General features: G+C 42.3%; 1 long non-coding RNA gene across 1 annotated transcript; it reads left to right on the top strand.

The window, feature by feature from the left end:
• The first annotated feature begins 420 nt into the window (after window positions 1-420).
• Window positions 421-17,134, top strand: LOC113251329 (uncharacterized). The gene is made up of 3 exons (XR_003314415.4): window positions 421-582; window positions 7,718-7,772; window positions 14,905-17,134. It is a non-coding gene; the product is annotated as an uncharacterized LOC113251329 (long non-coding RNA).
• The last annotated feature ends 365 nt before the right edge of the window (window positions 17,135-17,499 follow it).

Here is a 17,499-nt window from a genome sequence, read left to right as displayed (position 1 = left end):
TGTTGTATATACCATTATTTATGGTGTCGTTACTGTTATGCTTCTTTGAGGTCCATTTTGGTTTTCAGATTGTGTCTATCGTGTAGTATAGATTTTTGTCGCTCAGAATATATCAGTACTTTCTGCTACCTGCGACAGCCTTCCAATGCATTCGTAATCCTGGGTTCCGGTTTTCTTGTTAATGTAGCCACTCGAATTGTCACAGCTGGGTTGATTGCATGAGAACATTATCACACCGGCTGCTCTGGCTCTGCAATTAGCAGGCCTGGTATGGAATGTTCGGCGTAAGTTGGAGTTCCCGTGGACTCTGGACATTTGCCTTCCTGAGTCTCTGCCTTTGACTTTCCCTTTGGGACTCGTGCCATAAAGGTCACTGTTTCCTGTTCCAAATATTCCTTTTAGTTTCTGTTTTGTGAGAACTCTGTAGAAAGCTTTTTCCCTTGACCGTTTGTCCTCCCAAGGCCTGAGACTGCTTCTGCAGTGGATAGAATTGAATAAACCCAGGATTCCTTCCTGGGAACTGGGTACTTGACATCGAAGAGTAGAGTGTCTTTGGAGAAGCTTGTGGCACCAGGATTTGAGGTGAGAGAGGCGAAAGGGGGCTCAGTCCTTCATTTACAACTTGCGTTTGCTTCTTGTCACAGTGCTCATTAGCCACTTGGTAGGTGACCAACTGTGCCGGCTTGTCTGGGATTGAGGGCTTGTCGAGGACATGGGACTTCCAGTGTTAAAACTGGCAAAGTCCCTGGTAAACTGGACTAGTTGGTCATAGCAGTGTGGGTTTAGGACCGTAGGAATCCTTTCTTTGCTCCTCTCACTCTCTCTAGGTAATTGTTCTTTCTTTTACCCCAGATTGGCAAGTGTTGTTTCTTACGCATCCAAATAAAGCCCATGATGTCTGAAAATGACTGCATATTACGTACGTGCTACATTTCAAACATGTTAACCATGGAAAAACCTTTCATTGGAGTTTAAAAGTTATATAAAGTTTACATAAACATGAACTTGAGACAGGCATGCCTACAGTCTAAATAAGAATTTATCCTCATTTCTAGGCACAGAGTGAAGGTTGACTATTATGTGCCACGTCTGGTGCTGGGGATGGGGAGCTGAATGGGTAAACAGATAAAAGCCGCAGAATTACCAGTGCTAGGTGAGTGGTGTAGGAGGGAGAGCAAAGTGATTACTGTGGGCTGGGATACTGGGAGAGGCTAAAACAGGAAGTGGGATGTGGAGAGCCCTAGAGAGGAATCCAGAAGAAAAGGTAGACTCTAGACAAGGAGAAGACTTTTCCAGGCAGCGGAAACCGCTGTCTGTAGACCCAGAAAGCCTGGGTGGGATGTGCATTGCAAGTTCCCCTGAAGCTGAGTTTTCAAATGGGTGACCGGTTTGAAGAGTGTGTGTAGGACAATTCTTCTATGTCTATACTGCTGCTTTTGCAATCACTGTCGACCCAGTGAGCACATCTGTACCGAACAGAGAGAGCCCTTCTTTCTTCTCCGGTCCCTCTGCCAGCTTTTGTAGGTTAGGCCTGGCATCTCCAAAGAATGACCGGACTGTCTCAGTAAATATTTGGGGTGCAAAGAACTGGAGCATTGTCCAGACCCTGTGTGCCTCCTCCACCCTTCCTCCCATTGAGTATAGTGCAGAGGAGGGCGGCTCGCAGAGCATGGCCGAGGAAGCTATCCTTCCCCTCCTGGAAAACAAGCTTTGGCACAGAGACTTGGAGCATCGGCCCCCGGGCCCCAGTTCTCAGCAAAAGCAATGAATATTTGTACGCGAAATGGGACTATTAAATGACTACTGGTCTCTCTTACACTTTATGGCTCATTAGTGGGTTTTCAATGAACTTGTCATAGACTGGACATAGCAAAATATCACAGCACAATTTTTTTTAAAAGATTATATTTATTTATCCGACAGAGACAGAGACAGCCAGCGAGAGAGGGAACACAAGCAGGGGGAGTGGGAGAGGAAGAAGCAGGCTCATAGCGGAGGAGCCTGATGTGGGGCTCGATCCCATAACGCCGGGATCATGCCCTGAGCCGAAGGCAGATGCTTAACCGCTGTGCCACCCAGGCGCCCCCTCACAGCACAATTTTACCTAAGTGACCTTCTCCTTACACAAATCCCATTGTTCTTTGCTGAAAAGAAACCCTTTCCCTCCGGGCAAAGACAACGTGAAGATGTGTTTATGAACCAGATAACAACCCCTGTCATAAATGGGACCAAGGAAGATAGAGACAAGCACAAAAAGTGCCTTCAGCGAGATTTGGGAGAAGGGACATGAGGAAGGTTCTTCTGCCTCTTCCACAAGCTTTCCATCTAAAAATTCCTTCTCATGTAAAGATGAGCTTTAACCTGTGAATTCTCCTGGGAAGATTATGCCTGTCTTACCTCTCACACTAACGCATCCGGATCAGTACTTTCCCTTTGGTAATAGGTAGGGCCTTGAGTGCTTAAAAAGGAGTGTCTGCAGATATGAGAATATGCCGCCAAAAAGGAAGGCTTAGCATCTTAAAATCAAATTTCTTGCACCTAAATTTTTTTGGAGATTTGTCATAGCTTTTATCTGAAATGACTTGAATAACAACCGCACTCAGGAAAACGGTCTTTTATTTTCCTTGTTTTGGATTTGTAGTTTCTTAAATACTGTATGGTCTTCACCGTCTACCACCTTCCGTTCGTTGTTCTATGTCCTTCCTTTGCTCTCAAACTCTTTTGTAAACTATTTTAAGCTGTCCCATTTCTTCTCCTGAATTTCCCCCTTGGTTCCCGCTGGTCGTGTTTATTTATCAGCTCACAAAGATTACTTCCTTTCTCAGGTCTGGAAGGGCATAACAGTGCTCAGGTATGACTCTGCCCCTTAAAAAACATGACTCCAAGGCATAAATATCATTGAGTTGATGACTGCATCTATTAAAAATATTTTGATCACCCTTCTGCTGTCATTTGTTTTATTTGAAAACATAGGTAGACAACTAATATTTCTATGCTGTAAAAATGGGAGGAAAATTCCATTAGACAGTGTGGATTAATCAGACACATTTTTCTTTTCAAAAAACCCTAGCTTTATTCTTCTTTTTGTGCCTGTTGGTCCTTGATCATAGCTACAACTGAGACTCTTTCTTTCCTCGTTCTTTTAGTCTCAGGTGTCTCCTTACCCACATCTCTTTGTAAATCATTATTACTTTTTTAAATTTTGCAATTGGTTCTGACCTTGGTGGTGTCAGCTCACTCTCATTTGAATTAAAAGCTAAGGTATGGTGCTTGCAATTAAGTTAAATGTTTCCTTGGAGTGGATCCAGTTCTTTTAATCTTTTTTGATAAGTAATGGCTTTCAAGGTCCTGGCTGGAAGATTGTTATTTTGAATTAGGAATCCTTATCTCCACATAATTTGAACAATCCCAGACTACAGGGTCATTGCCCAGGTCCAGCAGACAGTTCTCCGTTAGCACTGTTCAGTGTGAAAGTCTAGAGAAGAACTCAGGCAGCCACAGTGGGTGGACCAGGCAGCTCAACCAAGAACATCCAAAGAAGCTGCTAGAAGAACATTCTACCATTTATGTCAATTTAAATACCACTTCCAAGTCATACTGTTCTCTAAAAGTTCAGTTAGTCCTGGTTTATGGCTCAAAGCACTTTGCATGTATCAGCCCATTAGCCCTCTGCATTCCCCTGAGTCAGAAAGCTGACAAGTGGAAATAACCCAGTTTCCAAATGTGGACTCAGAGGCACAGGAAGCTTAAGTAAGTGCAACAGGATCACTAATTCAGGCAGCAAAGCAGTACGCACATGGGACCGAGAGGGTGTCGCCATGTTCCATAGGACTGAACGTAGTAACCCCTGCTGGTGTTCCTGTAAGCAGCGGATCCACAGCGCTGCGGTGAGATGAACCACCTCGGCCCTGGACCCCTCCTTATCTCTGACACTTGGGAGTAAACCAGCTGACTTTAGGGAACATCATTCCCATAGGAAAGTTTTGTTTCCTGGGCCATCTTCTCTCTGAGCCAATGTTCTTTTTTTTTTTTTTTTTTTAATGATTTTTTATTATATTATGTTAGTCACCATACAGTACATCCCCGGTTTCCGATGCAAGGCTCGATGATTCATTAGTTGTGTATAACACCCAGTGCACCATGCAATACGTGCCCTCCTTACCACCCATCACCGGTCTATCCCATTCCCCCACCCCCCTCCCCTCTGAAGTCCTCAGTTTGTTTCTCATAGTCCATAGTCTCTCATGTTTCATTCCCCCTTCTGATTACCCCCCCTTTCTTTATCCCTTTCTTCCCCTACCGATCATCCTAGTTCTTATGTTCCATAGATGAGAGAAATCATATGATAGTTGTCTTTCTCTGCTTGACTTATTTCACTTAGCATTATCTCCTCCAGTGCTGTCCATGTTGTAGCAAATGTTGAGAACTCGTTCTTTCTGATAGCTGAGTAATATTCCATTGTATATATGGACCACAACTTCTTAATCCAGTCATCTGTTGAAGGGCATCTCGGCTCCTTCCACAATTTAGCTATTGTGGACATTGCTGCTATAAACATTGGGGTGCATATGGCCCTTCTCTTCACTACGTCTGTATCTTTGGGGTAAATACCCAGTAGTGCAATGGCTGGATCATAGGGTAGCTCAATTTTTAACTTTTTAAGGGACCTCCACACTGTTTTCCAGAGTGGCTGTACCAACTTGCATTCCCACCAACAATGTAGGAGGGATCCCCTTTCTCCACATCCTCTCCAACAATTGCTGTTTCTTGTCTTGTCTATTTTTGCCATTCTAACTGGCGTAAGGTGGTATCTCAGTGTGGTTTTGATTTGAATTTCCTTGATGGCTAATGATTTTGAACATTTTTTCATGTGTCTGTTAGCCATTTGTATGTCTTCATTGGAAAAGTGTCTGTTCATATCTTCTGCCCATTTTTTGATTTGTTTATTTGTTTCTCGTGTATTGAGTTTGAGAAGTTCTTTGTAGATCTTGGATACCAGTCCTTTATCTGTAGTGTCATTTGCAAATATCTTCTCCCATTCCGTGGGCTGCCTCTTAGTTTTTCTGACTGTTTCCTTGGATGTGCAGAAACTTTTAATCTTGATGAAGTCCCATAAGTTCATTTTATCTTTTGTTTCTCTTGCCTTTGGGGATGTGTCATGAAAAAGGTTGCCTTGTGAGCCAATGTTCTTTCAGCCATGGCCAAGAGTATGGACGCTAGGACTAGAAACGCCAGAATTCAAACCTTGGCCCTACCAGTACGACCCTCGGCAAGTTTCCTAACCTCTTCATGACTCAGTTTCCTCGTCTGTAAAATGGTGATTAGTAACAGTATGTCCCTCAGACAGAGTGCTGTGGGGATTGAACAAGTTAATTCATGCAGAGCACTTCGAACAGAACCTGACACATAAGTATGCCATAGACATGAGCTGTTTCTCTTGTTCTTCCTCTCCTTTGGGAAGCCTTTTCATGCCAGGGCTTTCGCATTCTCTTACTTCCTCTTCCTATCAGAACAGCAAAGGATCCAGTATCAGCTCTTACGATTTTAGTGAGAAGGAGTTTCGTGTTCCCCGGGCCAGCTGATTTGCTTATTAAGCATTGTCTCTAATTGTGGAATGAAAAACTTGATTCCCAGTGTAAAGAAGTTGGGGTACCATAAATCTTTTGAGGGAGTAAAGGAAGATGGGAGATGAGAACAGGAAAAATTTCAGTTAGCCTCAAAAATATCTGAAGGAACCTGCTTAAGTATTTACAAGGCTCGTTTTCTGCTTAAGAACAGGTCTACCTACTCGACCAGAACCCCTTCCCTCTTTAAAAATCCCTATCCATCCCTATTCTGTTCCTTCTCGTCTCAGCATGAACAACTTTTCCTTTACTCACCCTTAGTATTTTATCCTTCTTTCCTCCTACTCTAGACCAAGACCTTTAATTGCCAGGAACACAGGGCCTGTTTTCATGTGTCTTCTGCTCCATCAGCCATTTCTGGCCTTGGTTTTCTTTGCCCCAACCCTGCTCTGCCTTGACGACACTGTTGTGTAGACCAAAAGTGAGAAGATTTGAACTATGAAAATATAATTTGCGGATAGCAGTTATGCCTGGTTGTCTATCGGCATAATCATATTTGAGTTTACATTATTAAATATATGAAACATTGACTTTATGAGACTGTATTCGGAAATAACGAAACTGTTCTCATGTGCTTGGCGTTCTTAATTAGTCGCTGTCTGAAGCCTTATCATTTGATCCCAGCCTTGTCCACAGCGTTTTTCCTGCCAGGCACGTGTAATTAAATACATGAAACTCAACTCCTAACCCTTTGCTATGTGGAGGGGACAAGGTAAGGAATGGAGAGGAGACAGGACCAGGGGAGGATAGATGAGACAAAGAACTCCCAGAGCCCAGAGATAACTTTCCCCCAGGCCTTTCCCCCAATGTCACCACCCAGGGGTAATATTTTAAAACCACAAGCCATAAAAATTAATGATTGTCAGATTTAAGCTCTAGTCATCTTTGAATGACAATCTACCTTTCAATGCCTTTTTTTTTTTTTTAACAGAAATAGAAATTACAGTTCATGTCTTAGTTTTAAAGGACCTAAATCACTAACAAAAACCCTGGCCACTTCTTACGGCGCTGGGCAAATTTGAGGTGGTTGTTAATTTTTTAGTCAGTGTTTCCTAACTTGTTCATTACTCTATCTTCTTGTGTCCTTTGTTTAAAACTTTATTACTTGTATTCATATATGAAATTCACAGGCACTTAAATTTTTAACTCACTGTCTCACCAACGTCCTATTATACATGTTTTAGAAGCTTCTGTGTGTATTCACAGTAACCCCAAATAACAGATTTTTATTTTCTCTAAGCTGGTCTCCTGTTAAATGTTTTCCTTGGCATTGGCAATCATAAACCCCTTAAATAAAATCAAGATCACACCTGTTGGCATAGGCACCAAATGTCAGAAGGAATGTCTTCAGTGGGCGCAACTTTAAAAGTTGCCTCTGGTTATTCCAGCAAGAGTGGGCAGTATACCTGACCTTCCTATAATCGGTTTAGGATATATTGCTTTTTCTTTCCCCTAAGATTCTATTTTTTAAGCAATCTCTACACCCAACGTGAGGCTTCAACCCACAACCCCGAGATCAAGAGTTGCATGCTCCACCGACTAAGCCACCCAGGCTCCCCGAAGGCATATAGCTTCTATTTTTCGTCCAATAATGCAATGGTTTCCAAACTGTGTTCCATAAATACTTTAGATCAATAAGGGATTTTTGAGTCTCTTAGAAAAAAAGAGTGTATCACAGAGTATGCTTTTGATTCATGTCCCTGTTCATCTTCTCCAGTCCCCACTCCATAACCAACTATCACTCTACGGGCAACTCAACTATCGCTCTAAGATTATGTGGGAATCTTGCTATGTTTGGACATAAGATAGGATTCATATTTTACAAGTCAGGCCATACTTTGCATGTAGGCTAATATTTATCAAGCACTTGTTATGCGCCAGCATGGACTTGGATTGTTTACCTTAGTCTTCTTAACCGTCTGTGATGTAGGTGCTCTTACTATCCCCTTCAACAGATGAAGAAGCAGAGACCTAGGGGACGAGGAAACTCACTCAAAGTCTTGGAATGATAGAAATCCAGAGAAGATTGAAGCCCTAGCATTGGCTCCCAAGTCTGTGCTCTTAAATATCCTGTTCTGTTACCTCCTTCACAGGTGGAGGCAACTGCTGCAGAATAATCTTCTACGAATCAAGCTTTCCCTTTGTACAGTATGTTTGGCCCTCCCTTCCAACATACCCACCTTGATGAATGTATGAACTATAAGCTTGGAATTTGTGTGAATTGTGTCCCAGGGGGTACCCTAGTGCAAGTGAGTCCCAAGGCTGTTTTCCATGCAGTTAGCTGGGAGTTCCCAAATTCCACAGGCCAGTAGACTGGCAAAGACTACGTTGTCTGATGACCATTCTTGTGCTACAACCTCCTCCCGAAGGTCAGCATTGCTCGGGGAGGGGAACCGCAGGCCCCTCCATCCCCCTAGCTCTTTCAGTTCCTGGACATGCTGTCTCCTCCTGGCTCCTCCTACATCTGTAGGGGCCTTTACTAGGGGGCCATTTCTCCATTTTTTAGAGGGGGTCGATGGATTAACTGTTCTGTTATTATTCCATCTTGTTAGTCTCAGTCTGAGTTGCCCTGGGGGGAGATGGATTTTGCTATGGGTGCCATATGGTGCTGACCTGACCAAATCCCTCAATAGCAAATATGGTCCCTGGAACTCACCACCGCCCCTCTGAAGTCTGCAAGCAAGGCCACGCGGACTCCATTCCTAAAGCTCCTCCACTCCTCACTCCCCCACAGTCTATCTGTTATGAGGACTGCTCAGTGGCCTAAGACACCCATAACCCAGTCTACTTCAGGCAGATGGAGCCCTTGCCTCTCAGGATAGCTACTCCATGGACAGGAGTGGGATAGATAGGCTTTCTGCCCTCCTCAGAAAGTCCTGATGCTCTTACTTGTTCTTGGCCTCTCAAGGTAGCCGTATTTATCCAATCGCAGCTCGCTCTACTAGAGGGACAGAGCAGACCTTTGGGATGATGGATGAGGAGAAGCTATGCGAAAAACGAATCCAAATTTTCTTCTTCCCAATGACTCTAGGATTAGATCCCTCATTGGTGATTCTTATGGGTCTAAGTCAGTCAGCCTATCCTGTCCTCCCTTCACTTCAGCACCGTTTCCTGTATTTTTATGGCATTTTTCTTTATGGCCAGGAATCCGTCTATTGGTACATCCATCCGTCCATCCATCCATTCAGTGATCCACTCGCTTACTATCAAGCATTTACTAAGCCTCTCCTCTAAGGGATGTTTCAAGCAGGTGGGGTTACAATGATTAATACTACACAGTCCCTGACCTTAAGGAGCTTCTAGTCTCCTGGAAAAGATTGAAAAATAAATAGGCAGTTACGGTTAGCACATATGGTAATAAGTAATGTTATTGCCTTTCTGAGCACTAAGGGGTCATGTGTAAATGGCCTTGATCTTCCCCTTTTCTCTTTGGGAATCAGGCATATTCCACCTCATTATGACTTCTGACCAACTCATTAGACTCTTCAAGGTCAGGGCTAAAGTTCAATTTATAAAAGGGAAGTGGAAAATGCCCCACTCTTTGATAATGAAACCAGCTCACTTCAGAAGCAAAAGTAATACTGAGAGAAAACATGTTTTCCAACTTGAGTCAGCTTCACTTCCTTTCTTTTCTCTGATGACTTATTTGGAGCACCAAATAAGTCAATTCAAAATATTTATCCTGAATTGCAAATTCACTTTCCAGGCTTCAGTGGGTGCATTGCAGTGTTTACGGTTAAAGATGTCTCAGAAGTACAATTATTTTGTCATGCACCTGAACTCCGAACATGTTGATGAAGCAAACTACCTTGTAGTTCTTTCTAAATGTTCTAGACCTAGTAGGCCATTCATATTTCCAATGGATCTTAACTTGGAGTACCCTTGCTGCTTCATCGCACCCTCCACAGGTTTCCCAGAATAGCCTTGACTTAGACATGCTTCACTTTCCCAAGGGCAACATTTTGCTCTTCATCCTACTACTTTGAAAATGTATTAAGTTAAAGGTCTTTTTATTCTTGCATCCCTGATTTAGTCAATTCTTTTGCTCTGCAAAACACCGTGATATTTGCAACGAACACCCCGAATGTTTTGGCCCATTGTTGGCCTGATTCAATAATGGTTCAAATACCCAAAAAATCCTCTTGTATAGAAGTATGAATACAATTAGCCCCTGATAGATTCTAGACACTACGTTAAGTATTTTCACTTATGTTATTTCATTTAATTCTCAAAATAATATTATAAGGTAGATAGAACAGTGCCTGGTACACAGTGGACTCTCATAGAACACTTGTTGAATGAATGAAGAAATTACAATTCCTATCTTACAGTCTAGAAAACCACTGATGAAAGAGGTCATGTCATTTCGAGACCACTTAATGGCCAAGCAGGTCTGCCTCCTCCTTGTCCATGCCCTCTGTAGCACGTGCTTCAGACCAGTAAGTCCTTAAATATACTCTATGCAAAGGCTTATATTGCGTCACCATCTGACGCCCTAAGGATTTTCTAAATCATTGTAATCAACACTTACTAAGCCCCCTCAAGTAATCAAAATCCTTTAATCCTCAAATGTGAAAGCAAAAAGTAAGGCTTTATTTTTGTGTCTGTGTTAGATAAAAGTCTGTCCTGAACCTCATTGGTCTTGGATATCAATTATCCAAAGAAGCGTAGAAAAATTCTCAGGAAAATTCACAGGGCAAAATTAGTTTTAATGACTTTAATTTACGTAAGAGCCATGAAGTAACTCTAGCTTCCTGCCACAATCTTTGCCACATCGCCCTTTGTCTGCCCTGTTGAGCTCCAACTCCTTTCCAGGCTTCAGGTCGCTCTTCCCACCCTCCCGCTCCCAGAATGCCCCTCTGTGTCCTGAGCCTTCCACCGCTGCCCCTCAGTGTATTCTCATCTGTGGGCCATTGTTTATGATCCATCCCTCACCTGAAAGACTTCTGTGTCTCCCCATGACTCGTGTGTGCACGCGTGTCTGTGTCTCCCCATGACTTATTAAAAGCAAGGCCTTTTCTTATTTCACTGACAGTCCTGCCTCTTTTTCCAATAGTGGACATTTGCTTTAGTGGGCATTTGTGGCACTGACTGTATAGTCCTTAGTCTCGTCTTCCCAACTGGATTGGACATTTTTTGCCCCATCCTAAGATACTCCTAAACATATCTTAATTGTATCTGGGTGTAAGAGGTAGGCGGTGTTAAGTTCTAGTAAATACTATTAATAAGCCACCCTCATCCCCTACTGGGCACCAAATAAAAGAGGAACCCTGACGCTTTCCCATCTATCACGGCCTTAGTTATGAATTTCTTCTACAAGAAAGGATAATCTTGGGACACCTGGGTGGCTCAGTCGGTTAAGCGTCTGCCTTCGGCTCAGGTCATGATCCCAGGGTCCTCGGATCGAGTCTCACATGGGGCTCCTTGCTCAACGGGGACCCTGCTTCTCCCTCTGCCTGCTGCTCCCCCTGCTTATGCTCACTCACTCTCTCTGACAAATAAATAAAATCTTAAAAAAAAAAAAAAAAGAAAGGATAATCTTCCTGGTAATGTCAATTTGCAGTTTTCTTTGTCTCCTTAAACTGGACTATGGGCTGAGTTCCTCAAATTCAACCAGCCCAAATATGAATTCCCATTTCCCCAGACCTGTTTCTTCGTGTGTCTTCCTCATCTAAATTAATGACACTACCTCCACCATGTCACTACCTAATTTAATCATTTAACTCTTCTCCATCCCCTCACCCCTCTTCTCTCTTTCCGAAATCCAATCAGGCAGCCAGTCCTGCTTCTTTATCTACTGAATATATTCTAAATCGTCTATTCTTTTCATTCCCCACTACTCCTACCTTGGTTCAGACCGGCATTATTTCTTTCCAAGACTGTTGGAATATTTCCTTTCCTGATTTCCCTCCTGTCTCTCCTAACTTTCCTCCAACACATTTGGTACTTGGTTGTGTCCCTTTCTTGCTTAAAAATCTTTCAGTGACTTCTTATAAAACCAAGTCCAATTTTATTATGATTTCTAGCTTAATTGAATCTACTTAGAAAAAAAATCTATAAAATCTCTATGTAAGATAGCTTGCTAAGATTTTCTTTGTAGCTAAATACATGACCAATATTAGTAGATGCTTCATCAAAATAGGGAAGAATGTATGTTTTTTGTCCCTAGTTCACAAAGGTCTATATTTCCTATTTGTAGCGTCCATACCCTAACATGTTTCTACTAAATTGAGTTTGATTATATTTTTCAATAGAATGCTTGTTATTTTGTGTTTATTTGATATTTGGAATTCAAAAATCGACTTGCCAATGGTTATGTCATAACGGTGTTTTGTCAGTGTCCTTATATTTTCAGTTTGTTGGTTTGTTTTTGTTTTTTAGTTGGAAGATATATTTCAAGCATTCATTTTTGCAACTGGGGACAATTCTTTGTTGAAAAAACTTTTACCATTATTTATTTTTTTTTTTTAAAGTCTTGGAAATAAAAATGTCTTTCATGATATGACTTCCCTTTAACTCTCTAGGCTTTTCCTCTCCTATTCCCTACTTTTTTTTCCACAGGCCCCTGATACAGCCCTGCCTCTGGTGCTTCAGCTCCTTCCAAATATACTTACAATTTTGCCCTTCCTGACATTCCTACAAAACTGTGACTCGACCTTCATATCTGAGCTCAGCTGTTCTATCTCAAACCTCTTTGTAAAGCCCTACCACCTGTACTTACCCGTCTTCTCCCTTCCCACCTTACTTTATCTGTGTACATGTCTGTGTTTCTCACTGGACTCTAAGTCCTTTAAGAACATGGGCCATGGGACACCTGGGTGGCTCAGTCAGTTAACCGTCTGCTTTTGGTTCAGGTCGTGATCTCAGAATCCTAGGATCGAGTCCCGTATCACTCTCCTTGCTCAGTGTGGAGCCTGCTTCTCCCTCTGCCTCCTGCTCCCCCTGCTTGTGCTCTCTCTCTCTGACAAATAAATAAATAAAATCTTAAAAAAAAAAAAAAAAGAACATGGGCCAGATTTTCATCCTTTTTTTTTTTTTTTTTGTGCTCCCACACAAGACCTGAAACATGGTAGTTCACTTCATTTTCTTGTACTGTACCCAACCCAACTGGACTCCTAATGGTTACCGCACTTGGAGAGAGACGAGCAGAATCTGCACGGAGCGTGGAGCCTGGTGCAGGGCCTGATCCCAAGACCCCAAGCTCATGACCTAAGCCAAAACCAAGAGTCTGATGCTCAACTGATTGAGCCACCCAAGCGCCCCTTGAAGAATTAGTTTGTATAACCATTACTGATGTACTCAGATTCCTTAAGTTGCAAGAACTAAACTCAATCAAACCAGCTTGTGTGTGGAGCAGCCAGAGATCATGGGAATTCATGAACAGAGCTTATGATAAAGCTGAACCTTTAGGGAACTGAACCAGGAAAGCTGTCAGGAGCTGGACCAGCCCTTCCTCCCTCTCTCATGGGTCATATGTACTCTTCTTTCCCATTGCCCTTTTCTTTCCCTGTACTCTGCATATCTTTCCTTTTCTTCATAGCATCCACATATTCTTACTGCATTGTAAATTTGGCTTACACAATCTATCATGGCCTCTTCAGTTTTCTCTGTGTTAATACCATTCTCTCTCTCTCATTTTCTTCCCCCCCCCCCAATTTTTCAGAAAGAGAGTTGGTGCCAGGTTATCTTTTTAAGCCGTGAATAAATGTATCTGTAATTAGTCAACTTTGCTCCATCTCTATGACCACTATTTTGGTCAAATGACTATCATTTCTCACCTGAATTAATACAATGATCTTCCTATCATTATCTTCCTCCACTCCCAATCCATTTCCCATATCCTTCAAAGATTGCCCATTGCCTCCATGATAAAGTACAGCTACTTTAACATGCTTATAAGACACTTCATGTTCTAGCCTCATGACCTGGTGCCTAGGTACCTCACCAGCCTCATGTCTTACTTCTCAATCTTGTACTCTGCTTCCCATCATACTGAAATTATTTAAATTGCTTAAAACATGCTGTGTTTTCTCTTATCTCTGGTTATATGCTCTTCCTTCCATCGTGGAAACTCTTCCTCTTCTACAACTGGCCTTCTCTTACTTAGTCTTCAGCCCTCAGCTTAAACATCACTTCTTCCAGGAAGTCTTCCTTGATCTGGTTACTTGACTATGCTGCTAGATGCTCCCATAACTTTCCCTATCATAGCAGAACAATTTATATCTTCCTATTTCATTGTCAGGCTTTCTAGGTAGAGTGTAAGACTCCTGATAGCAAGGAATGTGTCTCTTTTGTTCACCATTGTATTCCTGGTCTATAACAGTCACTTAATAAATATTCGATAAATGAGTGTAGGCCCTACCATAGGTTACTGATACTATTCGTTACTGGGAGCAGGGTCAGTGCATGACATATGAATGTACCTTTATTCTAATTAATGTGTCTTAAGCAGGTATGTGAGAAGGGAAGTTTCCCTTAGTAGGGGCTGTGGTCCTGTTAGACAACATGACTGAAACATTTAATTCTTGTAAGAATCTAGAACAGTACTTATGACCATAGTTGCTCAATAAATCACTGAATGAATGAATGAATGAATGGGAAGGCTTGGGCCCAGAGTCGACGCAGGATTTTTTTTTTTTAATCCGATCCCTCTTCAGTTTTCCACTACCATCCTGTTTCCTAAAAGGAACAAAAGGAGACAGTCTCAAGAAATGTATCCCAACTCTCCCTGCCAGAGGCCTGCGCACTATCCGCTCTTCCTTGCAGACTCCCCCAGGATCCCTCATCTCTGACCTTGACCCTCTGTCCTGACAGCCTAGGGCAGTGTCAGACCTCAGCAGTCTCTTTTACCCTGTACTACTCAGGTTCTGGGGTACTACCCAGGTTCCTGGGGTGCACGCCCTACAGAAGCTGCAGGAATATCAAGTATTACTTGGAATAAGAAAGAGGGTTAGTTAGAGCTTTATAATCCCTGGACTTCTTCCCATTTCACTGTCCTTGATGCACAGACGTGGGCCAGGTTCTTCATTAGTACCTTGGATGTAAAGTGGACTGACCCATGTCTTCGGATGCAAACCATCCAGAAAGGTACAATTTTGCAAAAAGGTTTAAATATGCATCTGTCCTAATGGTCACTTGTCAAATGTTTATGTTCCACCATTCCACCACTTCATCTCTAAATCCGACATTAAACCCATGGCAGCGTTGATGTCTAAAGACTGAGGGATGAACCACTGAGACAGCTAAAACCAAATGATCTACATTCCCTTTGAAATTGTAGGGCCTTTGTTGGAGGAACGACACGGTAGTCCTGCCAGAACCTGAGAAATACCCTTGGAGCACTTTGCACAGCACACTGGCCCGGCAGGAGCATTGTGTACGAGTCGATCTTGAAATGGATGGATTGCCTGGTCATCCGGCAAATGAAGCATTATGCGTTTGTCTGGCTGAGAAGAGATAAAAAGCATGGATCAGACAGAGTGAAATGTGGCCAACATTTGGCAGGAGCTTTCCAATGAAAATAAAAGGTCCTAACAAAGAGTGGAGCTTGCATTTTCAGATCTCCTAGGAGAGAGAATTTGGTGTCTGTAATTAGAAATTTTATATCAGGTGTTAGATTCACAAAATGGACCGGCCACTCTCTGGAAACCTGACTGCTGAGGACAGAGAGTCACTGTGCTCCCAGCTGGCTTGGGGCTGCCTGAAGGGACTAACTTGTGGGTGGGTTTGAGGACCAGACCTGGCTGAGGCCCAGCATGTCGAAGAGCAGCAAGTTATCCAAGAAGAGGCAAGGGCCGAGCACCAGAGAATCTGAGAAGACAAAGAAGCTACTGTTCTGCCCTGATGAGTGCCAAGAAACCTCCCTTAAACTCATTGCTTTTATTCAAATATTTTGCAGGACTCTCACCCTGATTCCTGCATGGTAAAAATCTTCTGGCCAGGGTTGAAATCAGATAACGTAACGATAGATGTATTTGAAAGTTAAATGGAAAAATGGGAAAGAATGAAGAGGTAGTTCTATGAAGAAGGCTAAATGGGCTGGGAATTTGGTGGTTTTGAGGTGGGTTCAATTCTTCATTTCCTGGCACTTCGATTTCTGTCTCTGCCTTTGCAGGGGATACAGTGACTCCTTTGCACACAGGGTCACACAGGACTTTCTGGATTGTGATAAACATGCAGAGAGACAAGGTTAAGGTGATCCGAGGCCAATTTTGCCAGTAGAATGTGGTGTGTAGCTCATCAGGTTTTTTCTAAATTAAATCAAATCAGTAAACATTTGTCAAGCATCTGCCTATCATACGAGGGGCTAACACACAAAAACGAACAGCATTTGAAATGCGAGGAAGGGAAAAACAAACCGGCAGCATGGAGATTATAGTTCATCTTTCCTGAATTGTCTCCACAGTTAGAGACAGGAAGGGAGCTAACTTTGTAACAGCCTAAAAGGAAACTTTTCTGGGAAATCTCCCTTAATCTAGCCAAAACAAATATTTCGATCTGGGAGAACACAAAAGTTAAAATGCATGTAAAACTGATCTTCACATTAAGATGCTAGGAAAGTCAACCGACTTCAATAAAAATACTGAACCTTTACTATGTGGTAGGTACCGGTTCTATGAAATTAAAAAGGCACGGGCAACGTTCATGATGACAAAGTTAAACATATGTTATTCCATGCAAAAAAAAAGTTCCCTTGTCCTTAAACAATTTTTTTTTTTTTTGGTTGTTGTCATTTAGGGATGTTAGATATAGAAGAAGTTTTAAAAAATATTGTATTTGAAGTTCATGAATTTGGCAAAATCTATTATGGATTCCTTGTGTATCAACTGAAGCCATGTGGGTAATGGCATAATTAGGTGGATTTGTATTTGGTTAATTGGCCATACCCCAGCAGCATTGGTTTGTTGAATGATGGCTGCTGTGTCCCTGAAGATTCTTCTTTTTTTTAGATTTATTTATTAATTTATGAGAGAGAGAGAGTTTGCAGAGAGGGGGAGGGGCAGAGGGAGAGAGAATCTCAAGCAGACTTTCCACTGAGTCCAGAGCCCTACACACGCAGGGCTCAGTCTCACAACCCTGAGATCATGACCTGAGTCGAAACCAAGAGTCAGATGCTTAACCAACTGAGCCACCCAGGCGCCCCATCCCAGAAGATTCTTGAAGGCATTAAGGCTATTGGGGCTAACCATAATATCACATATCTGTGCTTTGGATTGGAATTATATTGACTTTATTCAGCAAACACTGAGAAAAACAGGAAAGAACATTTAGAGTGTATATAATTCATTCATTCTTCCAGCTACCTTAAATTCTATCCTTAAATCAGGTTATACCACCTTAAATCAGGACAATATTAAGTTAGCATCTCACAAAATTGTCTTTGTTGGCCCCAGAGGGTTCTGGTGGAAAGGCTTCCAGAGAAAAAGGGGTATGAAAACTACCTGATATGTTGGAACTTTTGTAAAAATAAGTGGAGAATTATTGTAAGAGATTGCAAGAAGAAAAAGAAATAGAAATTACTGGAAAAACTAAAAGCTGTAGAGGATGGGATGATGACATTAATCCCTTTGCTTTGTTCTGCTCTGAATGACAATTATATAAATTAGGATATTGTAAACATTGTTGAGCACTTAAACATGGTTTAATGGTAGTTTACCTGAAAAACATCAGTTTTTTGTTTTTTTTGTTTTTTTTTTTAGAGACAGAGAGCTTGCACCCATTAGCGGGGGAGGGAGGGGGAGGAGGAGTGGGGGAAGGGCAGAGGGAGCAGGAGAGAGAATCTTAAGCAGGTTCCACACTCAGCGCAGAGCCTGACTCAGGACCCTGAGATCATGACCTGAGCTGAAATCAAGAGTTGAAAGCTTAACCGACGGAG

This window comes from Ursus arctos, unplaced genomic scaffold (assembly GCF_023065955.2).
Source record: "Ursus arctos isolate Adak ecotype North America unplaced genomic scaffold, UrsArc2.0 scaffold_10, whole genome shotgun sequence".
Classification (NCBI taxonomy): domain Eukaryota; kingdom Metazoa; phylum Chordata; class Mammalia; order Carnivora; family Ursidae; genus Ursus; species Ursus arctos.
Note: the sequence above shows the minus strand (reverse complement) of the source record. Positions and strands in the feature narration are given on the sequence as shown.